The sequence below is a fragment of the Monodelphis domestica genome, chromosome 1 (genome assembly GCF_027887165.1).
Source record: "Monodelphis domestica isolate mMonDom1 chromosome 1, mMonDom1.pri, whole genome shotgun sequence".
Classification (NCBI taxonomy): Eukaryota; Metazoa; Chordata; class Mammalia; order Didelphimorphia; family Didelphidae; genus Monodelphis; species Monodelphis domestica.
In genome coordinates this window covers 362,488,923-362,505,556 of record NC_077227.1, presented here as the reverse complement: position 1 = coordinate 362,505,556, position 16,634 = coordinate 362,488,923, and the positions used below count along the sequence as shown (strand labels likewise).

The 16,634-nt window shown below is 40.2% G+C and overlaps 1 long non-coding RNA gene across 2 annotated transcripts; it reads right to left on the bottom strand.

Moving 5' to 3' along the window:
* Positions 1-1,055: 1,055 nt before the first annotated feature.
* Positions 1,056-14,580, bottom strand: LOC103097449 (uncharacterized). Of its 2 annotated transcripts, none has more exons than XR_008915153.1 (4): positions 14,097-14,580; positions 13,393-13,489; positions 8,891-9,112; positions 1,056-2,522 (listed from the first exon to the last, which is right to left on the bottom strand). It is a non-coding gene; the product is annotated as an uncharacterized LOC103097449 (long non-coding RNA). The 2 variants fall into 2 exon arrangements; XR_457808.3 differs by lacking the exon at positions 1,056-2,522 and adding an exon at positions 2,909-3,708 and having other exon boundaries at positions 14,097-14,578.
* Positions 14,581-16,634: the final 2,054 nt, after the last annotated feature.

Genomic DNA, 16,634 nt, shown 5'->3' with positions numbered 1-16,634 from the left:
GTCTTTCACTTTAAGGATGAGAAAGTTTTTTTCTTGTAGTCATCCTTGACTCTTCCCACTCTCATACATCTCATATCCTTTCAGTTGCCAAGTCTTTTCCATATTACTTCCACAATTCTTGCATTCAGCCTATTTTTCTTTTTAATTTGTATAGCCACTACTCTAGTTTTAGGGCATTACTGGGCCTGGAGTCAGGAAGACTTGAGTTCAAATCCAGCCTTAGATATTTCCTAGCTTTGTGACCATTGGCCAGTCACTTAATCCTGTTGGTCTCAGCTTCCTCACCTATAAAATGAGTTAGAGAAGGAAATGGCAAATCACTCCAGTATGTTTGCCAAGAAAAACCCCAGAGAGTTCACAAAGAATTGGATATGACTGAAATGAATGAACAATAACAACATTCTAGTTTAAGCCCTCATCATCCCTTGTCTGGACTATTGCAATTGGTCTTCCTGCTTCAAGTCTCTCTCCTCTCTAATCCATTTTCCATCTGACTGGCAAAACAATTCTATGTTACTTTGCTGCTCAAAAATCTTCAGCAATTCTCTCTTCAATCTAGAATAAAACACAAACCCCTCAGCCAAGCATTTAAGCCCCTCCAAAATTTTGCTCCTTTCCAGAAATTATGACTCTCCTCCACGCATACTATATTTCAGCCAAACTAGACTAAATGACTTATGCTTCCCAAAATTCAGGAATCCATCTCTTTTCTTAGAACTGTTCTGCATGCCAGAAACACATTCCTTCCTTACCTCCACCTCTCAGAATCTTAATCTCTTCTGTCATAGTAAACTCAAGGGTCATCAACTACATAAATGAATTTAAAATTAATTAACTTAAAAATGAAAATATATATACATTAAGGGGCAGTGAGGTGGCTCAGTGACTAAAACACCAGAAATCAGGAGGACACTAGTTCAAATCTGGCCTCAGATACTTCCTAGCTATGTGACCCTGGGCAAATTCCTTCATCCCATTTGCCTAACCCTTGCTCTTCTGACTTAAGAGTTATTACTAGTAAAACTAGGGATTTTTTAAAAAGCATACATCAAGCCTTTGCCATGGAGGTGCCAATACAAAAACAAAAGCCATCCTTGCCTTTAAGAAACTTATATTCTATAAGGAGAGGCTATAAGCATAGGGGAGAGGTGGCCAGGGAGAGTTGCTTTTTTAGTGGAGGCCACTAGGGGGAGCACTTTGGTCTACAAAGTTACAGAAATGGTGAGTGTGGCCCCAGGTAGTAGACTTAACAAATTTTATCCAGGAACTATAGCAGAATTGAATCAATTAGTGGGGCAGCTGGGTGGCTCAGTGGATTGAGAGCCAGACCTAGAGATAGGAGGTCCTAGTTAAAATCTGACCTCAGACATGTCCTAGCTGTGTGACCCTGGGCAAGTCACTTAACTAACTCTCACTGCCTAGCCCTTATTACTCTTCTACCTTGGAACCAATACACAGTATTGATTCTAAGACAGAAGGTAAGGGTGGTTTTTTTTTTATTGAATCTATTATGGTTCATGCTTCCAAAACTAGAGGAGGGGGAGGAGAAAATGTTGTAAGGTATTGTTTTAAGGCTATGGAAGAAATGTTTGGAGAGAGGGAAGTGAAATAAACCATAGTGGATAAAGCTTTCATGAAATGTTAGTCTAGAAAAAGGGACATCAATTAGGACATAGGAGCCCCAGAGTAGAAATTTCTCTAGTGACAAGTGGATGGATCAGATTATAGAAGGGAAGACATCCTCCATCAATGCCCTGGCTGTTGGGTTTCTTTATTTACTCAAATTATTTTGTGTATTCTTATCTGTGCACATGTTGTAACCTCCAGTAGAACATAATATACTTGAGAATAGGGTCTTAGAAGTACATCTCTTCTGTGGTTCTCCTCCTACTCATCTAACCCTCTTCTGTCTCCTCCATTGGATTATCAACCTCAACATGCTCCTCCCTATGTGTGCATTCTAAAGTTCTGCCCTGGGCTCTCTTCTCTGTCTTGGTGACCTCTCCTCACATGGATTTAATGGTCATTTCTGTGCTGATGACTCCCAGATCTCTATTTCCAGTTCTGGTCCCTCTCCTCAGCTCTAGTTCCACTATCTCTACAATATCAACAACTATGTACTGGACCCTTTGAACTGGATGCCCCTGCAGGTACCTCAAACTCAACACATTTGAAACTAAACTCATTATTCTTCTCTCCTCTCTCCTCAGTCCCATACCCATCTCTCTTTAAACTTCCTTCTTTCTGTGGATGCTTTCCAGTCTTCTAGTAATCCAGGATCATAATATCAGTGACATCCTTGTGGCATCACACCTGCTCCACAATCCATTCAGTAGTCAACTCTTATAATTTCTACTTCTACAACATCTCTTGTTCATCTGTGCGCTTCTCTCCACTCATTTAGTCATTTCTTGCCTGGACTATTCCAAGAGCTCCCTCCCACCTGTCCCCCATCTTTGTCTACTTACCTCAGAGCCTCTCCCTTCTCTAATACACCCTTGACAGTTGTCCATCTGATTTTCCTAAAGCACAAATATGATCATATCATTAACCTACTCCAAACTCCAGTGACTCCCTTTTACAACAAAATTCAAATAGACTTCCTCTTGTCCCATTTGTCTCTTACAACCTAGACCCAAGCTATCATACTTTAAGAACAAAAACAAAAACAAACAAATCCTTTGGGCAGCTAGTTGGTTCTGTAGTAAATATTCAGTATCAATGCTAAGATAGAAGGTAAGGGTTTAAAAAAAATCACCTTCTATCTTAGAATCAAAACTAAGTATCAGTTCCAAGGCAGAAGAACAATAGGCAAATGGGATTAAGTAACTCACCCAGGGTCACACAGCTAGGAAGTATCTGAGGTCACATTTGAACTCAAGACCTCCCATCTCTAAGCCTGGCTCTCTATCCACTCAGTCACTTATTTGTCCCTAAAGGGGTTCTTAATCTGGGGTCTAAAGATCCTCTGTGGGACCATGGATAGTCTTAAGAGAGTCCATAAACTTGGATGGAAAAAAATTACAACTTTTTGTTTTCACTAACCTCTAACAAAAACTTGACATTCCTTTCCTTTTATTTTACACAATAAAAACATTATTTTAAGAAAGGGTCCTTGGGCTTAATCCAGACTGCCAAAAAGACCCATGATACAAAAAAAGATTTTAGCAATGAATTAGAAATTGAGGGAATGTCCATCCACTGGGGAATGGCTGAACAAATTGTGGTACACATTGGTGTTGGAACACGATTATGCTATAAGAAATGATAAGCAAGATGACTTGAGAAAAAGCTGGAAAGATGTTCAGGAACTGATGTAGGGTGAGATAAGCAGAACTGGGAGAACATTGTATACAATAGCAGCAATATTGTACAATAATTATCTGTGAAAACTTGGCTACTCTCAACAATGCAATAAACTGGGACAATACTGAAAAGACTTATGGGGAATGCTCTCTACCTCTAGAGAAAGAACTGTTGGAGTCATCTTTCACATCAGTGTATTTATAGTTTTATTTTGGAGTTTTGGTTACATACAAGTTTGCTCTTACAACAATGAACAATATGGAAGTGTGTTTTGCATGACAATTAAAAATTAAAAAAAAGATTAAGAACTTCTGAAGTAGAACTTAATCTGATCTGCCTTCATGGAGGATTGGAAAGCCTTTTTTGTGAAATTTGTAGCTATCCTGTTTCCTGTCATACTGCCTGGTAAACAAAAAAGATTTTAATTAGTTGCTGAGTTAGAATCGAGTATGCAAGCAAAAGCTTCTAAAAGATGGAAAATTATTTCTCTTCCTTGGTGGCTTTTGAGTGAGGAAGAAGAAATGGTGTTCTTCTAACCAGTGAATGAATGGATGCTGCTGCTTTTTTCCCCTCTCTCTATTGTATTTTTTAATTCTTGATCTTAAGTAAATGAGTATTCTGCATCACGGTATGATGCAGGTTGTGATTTCTAAAGTCAGAAGAGCCACTAAAAGGGTCAGCAACTGAAACCCATATAAGAGTGGGCTGATAGCCATAGCAGCTGAGCCCAGTGAGAAGCCAGTCCTAGGAAGAAACTTGCTTGAACCCAACTAGCAGTAAAGTGACTTGGGACAAGAAGCCATTTCCTCCACTCATCCATTGGTTATGCCACAACCAGAAGAGAAAATGGGGAAAGTATTTAGCGTAACTCCTTTAAGTTTGAACCCACTCTCCCAACCCAAGAAGGTTTGTAATGCGTATGCTCTAGTTCAAGCAGAAATTTTAATATTAAGGCTCTTGTTATATCTTCTCAATAAATACCCTTTGTGAAAGCTAATTGATGTTAATTGGTTATTTGATTAGAGAACAGATCAACTAATCAAAATGATATCAAGTCAATAATCACTAGTTAGATGATATTGAGATGATGGTAACTGGTTGATAGGCCAGGTAGGTGACATGGTAGATAGAGTGCCAGGCCTATAGTCAGGAAGATTCATCTTTCTGAGTTCAAATCTGGCCTCAGATACTTATTAGCTATGTGACCCTGGGCAAATCATTTAACTTTAATTTGCCTCAGGTGTCTTATCTGTAAAATGAACTGGAGAAAGAAATGGCAAACTACTCCAGTGTCTTTGCCAGAAAAATCTCAAGAGATCATAGTTTTACACAATCAAAAAGACTGAACAACAAAAATGAGTTGATTGGTAGTGTCTGCAATATCCTGGAAGCAACTGAGTGGCTCAATGAATAGAATGATAGTCTTGAAGTTAGGAGGACCAGAATTCAAATCTAGTCTCAGACACTTTCTATCTGTGTAACACTGGGCAAGTTACTTCACTTCAGTTGCCTAGCCCTTACTGCTCTTCTGCCTTAGAACCAACAATTTGCTAAGACAGAAGGTAAAGGTTTTATATATATATAGAAATATATATATACTGGTGGATGGGGGCTTAAGTAATAGTGCCAGAAAAACCCCACACTCTTTCAGGATTTCCCTAGAACTCTAGGAGTAGCAGTAGCCTTGCTCTGAAGACTCAAACTGCTCATCACAGTGTGGGTTGGGACAGTGACCCTAGAGCCCACAAGTGCTACCCAACATTCCTATGAGACAAACTGTACCCCAATAATACAGAGGAGGAAACTCACTGAGGTTAAGTGGCTTGCCCAGGGTCAGATAGCTAGTAAGTAAAAAGTGGGATTGGAACTAGGGTTTGTAACTGGGAGTGGTGACCCATGCCTACAATCCCTGCTGCTGGGAAGGCTGGTGGATCAATTCCACTCAGCGGTTCTAATCAGGACCAAAGACAATTGAATGTCCCCACTGAATCTAGTACCAATATGGTAAGCCTCTGGGAACATGGGACCAATAGGCTGCCCAAGGAGGGACAAACCAGCCCAAGTCATAAACAGAACAGGTCAAAGCTTCTGTGCCAATCCACAGTGGGACTGGCCCACGAGTGACTGAGTCTCACTCAGTGAGTGAAACCCAGTTTCAAAAAAAGCAACTAGAAATTCTAAAATCAAAAGCATATATACATATTTAGCTACATACACATAAATCTACGTAACCATTAGCCACATCATCTCAAGAAGAAATATCTAACTTCTGTGATAAAGTACTAGCTAAGACTCTCAAACACCATGAAGTGAGTATTCCTAATTAGATTAATGGTCTCCTAAAATCCAAGTCAAACATCATACTGAATAATAATAAATAATTGACATTTCATATAATGCTTAACAGTTTGACACTTTTAACATATCATTTCATTTAAACCTCATTGCAATCTTTCAGGTATTATTCCCACTTTAAAGAGAATGAAATTGAGATTCTGAGAGATGAAATAACTTATTTATACAACTTAAAATAGGAGTTGAACCCAGATCTTTTTTACTCCAAATATTTTCAGGCATACTGTATGGATCAAATGAGATAAGGAATGCAAATCACTCTTTTAACTATAATATGTTTTAAAAGTCTTAAAACAGTTTTAATCCATTACATCTTAAGACTGGAACAAGACTTTTAGGATATTCTGCACTTAAGGATATGCTGTTATTATTATTGTTATCATCATAGAATAGCAGAGGGCCATTCCACAAATATTCTGAGATTCGTCCTTCCCAGTGGTTTAGAACAAAGAACTTTGAAGTCTCTTTCTGCTAGGTGTCACCCAGTGCTGACTGGATTAGACATTTTGGTATGAAGTGAAAAGCTCTCAGGGGCAGCTGGGTGGCTCAGTAAATTGAAAGTCAGGTCTAGAGATAGGAGGTTTTAGGTTCAAATCTTACCTCAGACACCTCCTAGCTGGGTGATGAGCCTGGGCAAGTCACTTAACTCCCACTGCCTAGTCCTTCCCATTCTTCTGCTTTAGAACCAACACACAGTAAAGATTCTAACAGGAAAGGTAAAGGTTTAAAATAAAAAAGAGCTTTGAGTGATCCCTTGCTCCTACCTCTGTCCATGTGGTATCAGGAGGTATCAGTGGGAGGCTGGAGCACTGCATCAGTTAAAAGAAGAATTTTTGGACTTTCCCTTGGAAAAAATAACATACTCTTCATTTTAGATGCCCTCTATGTGGGGTGGGGAAGCAAGGACAGACAGCTGAGACCGAAAGCAGGGACTTTGCCCAACCCTGCTGCAGTTCCCGCACAGGACATGGACTCAACTGGACCAGTTTGTTCCTGGGCCCCTCCCTGTCTGCCTTTTCTGCTTTAGGTATCCTTTCCTGAGAAGGTGATCAGACATCATAGCCTTAAAGCAGATGTGTATGGGCTGGGAAGGAACCATGTAAGCAGAAGAGGGCCAGAGTTCCCAGGCCCAAGGAGAGAAGCAGTTGGTTATAGCAGATGCAGAAACAGCTGGTTGCCAAGTAGCTGAGCAGAGTTCAGAGGAAGTTTGAGTTTGGAATAAAGCAAGGTGAAATGTAAAATACCTAATTAGCAGGACTGCAAACTGCTTTGTGTTCTGATGAAATATAAAGATCTGCCTCTTCCTAGCAGTTTGCAAATAGGAGTTTCTAAGTTATGTCTTTTGTTGTTTGTTTTTTTTGTCAAATGTGATTATTAGTGTCCCGTGTTTAATATTCCATTTAGATATAGAAATAAACTAGCTCTCCTATACCTAAATCTTTTTGTATATTGATTACCTTTTTTAACTGCCTATTTTTGGGGAATGAGCCAGTTAAGTAAAATTATCCTGGGCTGGGTAACGTAACTAGCTGCAGAGTGTGGGAACAGGGAACCTAACCCTTCTCATTAGATGTAAGCTCCTCTAAGACTGAACCTGGTCCAAACTGCATGCTTAGGTACAAGACAGGGAGGGATAAGCACTCAGCGCTATGTGGCCAGTGGATTTCTCTCTCAGGGTTAGAAATATATATATTGTTGTTGCTCAGTGTTTTTCAATTGTATCAGACTCTTCCTGACCTCATTTGGGGTTTTCTTGGCAAAAATATTGGAGTGATTTACCATTTCCTTCTCCAAATCATTTTACAGATGAAGAACTGAGGCCAACAGGGTTAAGGGACTTTTCAGGGTCACATACCTAAAAAGGGTCTGAGTTAAAGATCTGAACCCATTTTCCTCATTCCAGGTCCAGCACTTTATCCTCTATACCACCTAGCTGCCTTAGGATCAGAATAACTAGCACATAAATGGGCACTCCATAGCTTGGAGACCCCTAGAGTGCCTAGAGGTATATCTGGGACCTCCATAGAGGTAGCGGGATGGAAACTCTTTACAAATTGTAGTCTAGAGACCCAGAATTAAATTGATATCACTGCCTATGGGTCTCTGAAATCAAGAGGTTTTACTAGTTTACTACTAAGGGGGCTGCCCAGCAATGGGACAAATTATGGTATATGAATATAATAAAATTCTATTGCGCTATATAAGAAATGATAAAGGAGACAGTTTCAGAGGAACCTGGGAAGACTTGTATGAACTGAAACAGAGGGAAATGAGTAAAAAGAATTTATACTACAATAACAACACTGTAAAATGAACAACTTTGAAAGACCCAAAAACTATGATCATCTCAATGACCAACACTGATTCCAGGGGACCAAACTGAAGAATGTCACTTACCTGCTAAAAGAGAGGAAATGGATTAAATATACAGAATGAAAAGATACATTTTTAGGAATGACCATTATGGAGATTTGTTTTGATCGACTATATGCATGTATTACAAAATTTTTCTTTTTTCTTTTTGAGGAAAAGGAATGTAGGAGGGAAAGGAAATGCTTATTAATTTTTAAAATTTTAAATTTTAAAAAGCCTTCATAATGATAAAAACAGGAGCTTTCATCTTCACTGGGAACTCTGTTAATATGGCTATCTTTAAATACAGCCAGCCACACAGAGATATATGTGCTCCAGCTGTTTCATTCCATCTTATTTAAAGGACCAATCAGGAAAGAAGATGGTCTTCTGTTTGCTTTTTATCCTAGGTTTGATGGCTGGAGCATAGTTAGGAAATGGTCTGTGTGTTTCTACATCCATGAAAACCACAAGTACCAGAAGGAATCTCTAATCTGGGCCAAATCATAGGAAAATTTGCCCTGGCTCACAGACAAGCTTTTTCTGCACATTTTCCCAGCTTTGCTTTCCTACCTCAGGGTACCTCTAGAGAACATAACAGATCCCCAAATTTGATTCCACCCTAATAGGCTCACTTCCCAGGATAACTGGGTATGGCCTCGGGATACTAGGCAGTGGCACCAGGCAGGATTTCCTAGGGACTAGGGCTTTTGTCATACCCTGACAAGTCATTTGGAAAAAATGCATCTTACTCCTCAGATCTCTTAACAAATACCTGACTAACCTCTGGAGGCAAATCCACCCTGGGCAGTACAGTTTCTCAGCGAAGCTGGGAGGAAATGATTCAGAACAAGATTCCCTTTTCCTAGGCACTCACCTCCTGCCTGACTGCCTCTGCATAAGGAGGATTCTGGGTCACAGCCGACCACCAAGGTCTTTGTTTACTCTTCTTCCCAGGGAGCTCTCGGCACTGGCCATCTGCCAGGCTGGCTGTCGACTGCACTAGCAAGACAGCCTCAACACTCCAAACATGGCACTGAGATTCATCACGATGAGCTCCGGTGCTCCTTTCCTCTGAGAGAAGTGAGGGAGGAGAAGACTGGGAAAGAAGTGAGAGATTGGTTAAGTGTGAGTCAAAAGCAGAGCAAACCTCATTGTGTAGAAGCCAGACATGTCACCTAGAGAGCAGTATAAAAACAGGAGTCACAGTGAAGAAAATATACATCAGGATCCCTTTCAGGGCTGCATAGTAATTTAGAAAACCACTTATTAATATTATTTTTATTGTATTTTATTTAATTAAACATTTTCCAATTACATTTTAATCTGGTTCAAGAGTGTTGTGATCCCTGCTAGTGGGTGTTTTTCACTTCTGACCTAGAACATCTGGAGTTCTATCTACTTGCCCCAACAATTAGATTTCTTTTTATCTTTTTTTTATTTAAATTAATTTATTTAGTCAATTTAGAACATTGTTCTTTGGTTACAAGAATCATATTATTTCCCTCCCTCCCCTCCCCCCACCCTTCCTGTAGCTGACACGTAATTTCACTGAGTAAGAATTTGGAGATTTCTGATTCAAATATTGGCCTCCATGGTTTCTGAGGACATTCCAGCTTTTGGTTCTATCATATGGGCACATGTAGCTTCCTATTCATGTCCTCTAGGGCTCTGTAAAAGGCAGGCATTGAGTGGGACTGAGAGAGAGTTCAGAGAGAAGCAAGGTATAATAGTAATTACAACAGAGGGGTCTGGGAGGGTTAATAAGGGAGGCCCTAGAGAATTCAGAGGAAGAAACCTTTGGGGAAGAGAGCAGGGGCAAAGAGAAGAGAGCAGGAACTGTCCCTCAAAAGGAATGTGATAGCCCCCGAGTAAAAGGGGCTCTCTGGGCGGGTGCTAGGCTGAGAGAGAAGTGGTTTCAGATCCAATCTAACCTTCTCCTAGAAGAAGCAAAGGGGAACCTAGGGAACTGAAGGGACTTACCACAGTCCCACAGAGAATGAGTGCCAGAGCTGGGACAAGCTCAGCTTTCTTGCTTCCCATATTTAAACTGTAATCATAACAAGGTGAATGGGACTTTGTCCAGGGGTGCTAAGCTTCTACTTGTAACTGTAAAGATTAAAATTTAGGGGAGACTGAGGCAGGTAGAAATTAGTTTCTCTCTGCAAGGAGTATTATATTTTTATGAGGTTTATTAAAGGTTAAGGATTAAAGAAAATACAGAATAAGAAAGCACATGCTTAGGCCAGAAAGGCCTAGACAAGATAACCTCACATCATGAAAGAGATGCGTCTGCTCCAAAACGGAAGTCCCAAAGAGCCCGAGCCTATTCACAACCAGGTTTAAATACCCCATCTAGCTCTCCGCCCAGGTGATGTATTGAAAGATGGAAGGTAAGGGTTTAAAAAAAAAAACAACTCTAACCTGCCATCTAATAACCAATACTTTGTATTGGTTCTAAGGCAGAAGAGTAGTAAGAGTTGGCATTGGGGGTTAAGTGACTTGCCCAGGGTCATACAACTAGGAAGTATCTGATGATAGAGTTGAACCCAGGATTCCCATCTCCAGGTGTGGCTCTCTACCCAGTGAGCCACCTAGCTGCACCACCACCATACCACCTCTCTTCATAATTATTAATGCTTGTTTGGAAAAATGGATCTCTAGAAAATAATGTAACTGTCTTTCCTCCTTATGTCCTTAGATACACAACTACCCTGTTGTGTATGGTTGTTTTTGTGTTTTTTTTTGTTTAATTCTACTAAGGCAGCATCTAGTGCCTATAAACTTTTTTTTTTAGTTGATATATATAACAGAAATAACAAAAATTTGTGGAGGCATCAGTGCCAGGGGGAAGATGATTAGTCCAGTTTAGACACAGTGAATTTGAGATACCCACAAGATGTGCAGGTAAAGATATTTTTAGTAGGCATTTGATAACATCAGAATGGAATTCAGAGGAGCTGTTTGTTATCCTTCAAGTTGTTTCTGACTCTTCCTGACCCCATGGAACATAGCACACTAGGTCTTTCTATCTTCCACCATGTCTTAAAGTCTATCCAAGTTCATATTTGTTTGTTTCCATGACATTATCCATCTCATCCTCTGACACTCCATTTTCTTTTTGCCTTCAATCTTTCCCAATATTAGGGTTTTTTCCAATGAGTTCTGTCTTCTCGTTATGTGGCCAAAGTATCTAAATTTCAGTTTCAGTATTAGAGTTTCCATGAATGATATAAATTATTTTCTTTAAGTATTGACTGATTTGATATTGCTTTCTCAAAAATCTTCTCCAACACTACAATTCAAAAGCATCAATTCTGCAGTGCTCAGCATTCATTATAGCCTAACTCTCATGGCCATACATTGCTACTGGAAAAATCATATCTTTGATTATACAGACCTTTGTCAAAAGGGTGATATCTTTGCTTTTTAGTATATTGTCCAAATTTACTATAGCTTTCCTTCCACGGAACAAGCATTTTTTTTTAATTTCATGGCTATAGTCACCATTTACAGTGATCTTTGAGCTGAGAATATAAAATCTGACACTATTTCCATTTTTTCTCCCTCATTTGCCAGGAAGTGATGGGATAAGTTGCCAAAATCTTAGTTTTGTTTTGTGTTTTAATGTTAAGCTTTATGGCACTAAATATAGAAAGAGATTTATGCCTCCACAAAGTTCTTCATAAGGGTGTTGACTAGAATGGGTAGCCTTATGTCACCCTGTGACAGATTTCCTCCCAGATTAATATCAGTTCATTAATCACAACTTTTTGAGTCTGATCATTTAGCCATTTTCAGTTCCACACAATGATCCTATCATTTAGCCTATATCTTCCCATTGTTGACATAATGATATCCTGAGACACTTTTTTCAGCAAAGTAGAAATTCAAGACATATTGTCTATAGCTCTTTCAGTCTTAGAGGTTTGGCATGTATTTGATACAGTGGATAGAGTGCCAGACCTGGAATTGGGAATAACTGAGTTCAAATACGGTCTCAGATATTTGCTAGCTGTGTGACCCTGGGCAAGTCATTTAACCTTTGTCTTAATTTCCTCAACTATAAAATGGAGATAATAATAGTATCTATCTCGTTGGGTTGTTATGAGGATTTAAATGAGATAATATTTGTAAGCCCATTATAAATCTTAAAGTCTTATAAAATGCTAGCTTTTATTATTATTAATCAAGTAACTGTCAAAAAAGGAAATGAGGATAGTCTTTCATGATTCATTATTGAAATCTCTTGCCGGCTCCTTGTGGTCACCATTTCCCTTTCTAGGTGCTCACAAGTCATTCTTTTTTAATAATATGTTCTATAATTCTGTTAGGATTCCAAGTGAAGCTCACTGGTTGGCAATTCTAAGTCTGTGATTCTATAATTACAGACTTACAATAGCCAACCTTCATACATTTGTGAAAAAACATTTCCTTTGCCCAAAATAAAAGACTTTCAGTTTCTGTACTTTGAAATTCTTATCTTCCTTAGAAAGCCAACTTAATGGTAATAATTTCCAGGAAGTCTTCCCAGATCCTCCTGCTAAAAATGATCTTTGCTTACATTTTTAAAAAAAATCTTATCTCATGTCTTAAATAATTGGTACCAAGTATTGGTTCCAAGGCAGAAGAGCCAGCTGGTAAAGGCTAAATAATTAGGGGTAAGTAATTTGCCCAGGGTCACACAGCTAGGAAGTATCTAAGGTCACATTTGAACCCAGGACTTCCCATTTCCAGACCAGATACTCTATCCACTGAGCCACCTAACTGCCTCTACCTTATATTTTCCTAAAGCATTTTTTCTGAATTTCTCCTTTCCCCTTTTAATCCACCTCACAACATAATTTTTTTGTGTCTATGTCATATTTCCAAATTTCTCTCTTCCACTTAATTGCAAGCTTCTTGAAGGCAAGGGACCCCTCCTTTCATATAGTAAGAACACAATGGGATTATAGATAGAACTAGGGCAGCTAGGTGGCACAGTAAAGAGCAGGGCTGGAGCTACGAGGATTCATCTTCCTAGTCCAAATCTGGCCCCAGACACTAGCTGTGTGACCCTGAGAAAGTCACTTAACCCTGTTGGCCTCAGTTTCCCATCTGAAAAATGAGCTGGAGAGGAAAATGGCAAACCACTCCAGTATCTTTGCTCCTCCAAATGGGATCATGATAAGTAAGGAATGACTAAACAAGATGGAACTATAACCTCAGAGTCCATTTAGTGCAACTCCCTTATTTTGTGGATGAGGAAACTTGGGCCCAGGGAAATTAAGTGACCTGTGCAAGGTTATTTATATAGCATCAGAGGAGGATTATGCACTCAGGTCCTAGCACTCTACAGTAAACTTTAGCGGAATTAAATCAAAGGAAACTGGTACTCACAGATTATCTCCTCACTTATCTTTGCTTTCAATTCAGTATCAGTCACTTTTGTTCTGTCCCCCTTCATCTGCAGACAAATCTCCCAGGAAGAGAAAACCTAAGGGTAAAAAAAAGTGAAGGTTAAAAATAAATTAGAAACACAGAGAATGAAGTTATCTGGTAACTGACCCCATTTATAAGAAGCTCCCAGTTGTGGAATGTACGTTCTATGTGGGCAGAGACTAGGCAAAAACAAGTCCCTGCCCTCTGGGAGTTCTTATTCTAAAGGGAAAGCCTAGATATGCATGAGATAAATTGGAGGGAATTTCAGAGGGAAGGAAGTAGAATTAAGGTACCCCCATTAACTATTCCTAGCTTTCCCTCGGTAAAATGGGAGAAAAAATAATGCCTTCTTCTATAACCTCTAGGGATTGTAGGGAGTTGCTTTTGTAAAATGTCAGCCATTAGCAAAAGAGACCCCAAGTGGGGAAAGCCTTTCCATTTTTGGAAGACTTTTTTCCCCTAGGATGAATGGGGGTGCCCTTCAGAATTACAGAGAAGATAGCTCTGGGGCATAACTCCTTTGTGCAAAATAGCTGGTGAAGACATCTGAAACAAATGCCTTAAACCCGGAAATTCCAGGGTTGTAAAAAAATACTGAGAACAAAGGACAATGACTACCAACTAGTCAAGAAGCCCAGAGGCTTATCGAGTGGCTGACTCACTCAGGTGAATTTCCAGCTCTTCTGGGCTCGCACAATAGCCACTCAGACGAGATCACCCAAAGCAGGCTTAGCCTCTCTCTAGGAGGCAGCCTACCCCAAGCATGGAAGCCTATTGTCTGCCAGGACCCTACGGCTGTTACTGGGCTCTTTCGGACTTGGCGGTTTCTCCGCAGAAGCTCAGCTTTGAGCTCCGGGGTCCCAGGTGGCGCTCTTTGGTCTCTGAGGAGCCTTAGGCCCTCCCTCAGGGATGCTGGCCCTCAGAATACCAGTTCTGGGAGGCCAGGAAAATATTGCACTCTTGTGGCCTGGCCTGGCCAGGTTCCCCCCTTACTCCCATCTCACTCCCACACAGTCCTGGCAGTGAAACGGAGCCGTTTCTGACGTATTCTGAGTGGTTAGTAAGAGAAAGTAAGATGTACATGGGGGACTATCTCTAAAGCTTGTCGGGCCTCGTTTCTCTATACGCCCCTTCATAGGACTTCTTCAAGCCTAGCTCTACTAACTAGCTGTGCCTCCATTTCTTTTCAACGCATTATGGGACGACAGCACATTAGGGTGGAAGGAGTCTTGGAAATGACCATACATGGACAAGAACAGCAATATTGGAGGAGGATGATCTGTGAAAACTTGGCTGCTCCCGGGACTGCACTGATCTGGGGCAATCCGGAAAGACTTGTGGTGGGGAATGTTCTCCACCTCCAGAGAGAGAACTGTTGGAGTCGTCCTTCACATCAGTGTATTTGGGGGGGTTTGGTTATTTGTGACTTTGCTCTTACAATAAAATTTAAAAAAGAAATTACTGTACATGAAATGATGCTCCCCTTTCCACAACCTCCCCTTTAATGCCTTCTTTTTTAAAAAACAAAACAAACAAACAAAAAAGCCCCTAAACTTCCATCTTAGATTGGTTCTAAGGCAGAAGAGTAACAGGGATGGACAATGGAGGTTAAGTGACTTGGCCAGGGTCACACAACTGGGAAGTGACTAAGGTCAGCTTTGAACCTAGTACCTCCCATCTCTAAGCCTGGCTCTCAATTCTCCCAGCAATCCAGCTGCCCCTCCTTTAGTTCCTTTTTTTTTTTAAACCCTTACCTTCTGTCTTGGAATCAATACTGGGTATTGGCTCCAAGGCAGAAGAGTGGTAAGGGCTAGGCAATGGGGGTCAAGTGACTTGCCCAGGGTCACACAACTAGGAAGTGTCTAAGGACAAATTTGAACCCAGGACCTTCCATCTCTAGGCCTGGCTCTCAATCCAAATCCACTGAGCTACCCAGCTTCCCCCAGTTAGGATCAATTCTAAGAAAGATAAGAGTTAAAAAAAGAAAGTTTGACTGGGCTGTAGAATCTGGGAAAGGTAATGATAGATGTGCTTATACCAGATTTTAGAAATGATAAGATGTCATTGGAGTTTATTAAGTAGAAGAGTAACCTGGTCAAGATTTGGCAGCTGAATGAAAGATGTTTTACAGAAGAAAAAAAATTGGAGTCTGAAAGACCAGTTGGAAGATTACTGCAATTGTCAAGGTAAGAGGAGAAAAGGGCCAGAACAAGAGTGATATCTAAGTGAGTAGACAGAAAGGAATGGATAGGAGAAATGTGGAGTCAGAAATGACAAGTTTTGGATTGGCTACTAAGGAGAACTAGAGTGAGATGGCAATGAAAACACTAATGTTGCAAATCTGAGTGACTACGGAGAGGGTGGAACCCTTGACCGAAATAGAGAATTTTGGGATTGGGGTAAATAAATTTTGGGGCAAAAATAATTAGTTCAGTCTTTGACGTATTGACATATAGATATGAAAGTCATCTGCATAACGATGATAATTAAATCTATGGTGGCTCATGGAGAACCCAGAGTGGAACTTTAGGGAATACTCACAATTAGGGTTCTGATTTGGATGATAAACCAGCAAAGGAGACTGAGGTAGGAGAAACAGGTGAGAAAAACATCATGAAAACTCAGGGAGAAAAGAATATACAGGAAGAGATCCAGGCTTATCAACAATGTCAAATGCAGCAAAGAGGTTAAAAAAGATAAAGGGGGCGGGGGGGGGGGGGGGGGGGTCAGCTGGGTAGCTGGGTAACATAGTGGATTGAGAGCCAGGCCTAGAGATGGGAGGTCCTGGGTTCAAATCTGACCTCAGCTACTTCCTAGCTGTGTGACCCTGAGCAAGTCACTTGACTCCCATTTCCTAGCCCTTACCACTCTTCTGCCTTGGAACCAATACACAATATTGACTCCAAGACAGAAGGTAAGGGTTTAAAAAAAAAAGATAAGCAGGGAGAAATTATCAGAGTTGCCAAATAAGAAATCAGTAATAATTTTGAAAAGAACAACTATAGTTATTTGATGGCAATGTGACCCTGGGCAAATCATTTAACCCTGCTGGCTTCAGGTTCCTCATCTGTTAAATGAGCTGGAAAAGGCAAAGTATCTTTGAAAAAAAAATGGGGTTACAAAAGATTGAATACAACTGAAATGACCGAAAAATGACCAAAAAAAAATCTCTTATGTTACAAACTGTCTTGAAATCCTGG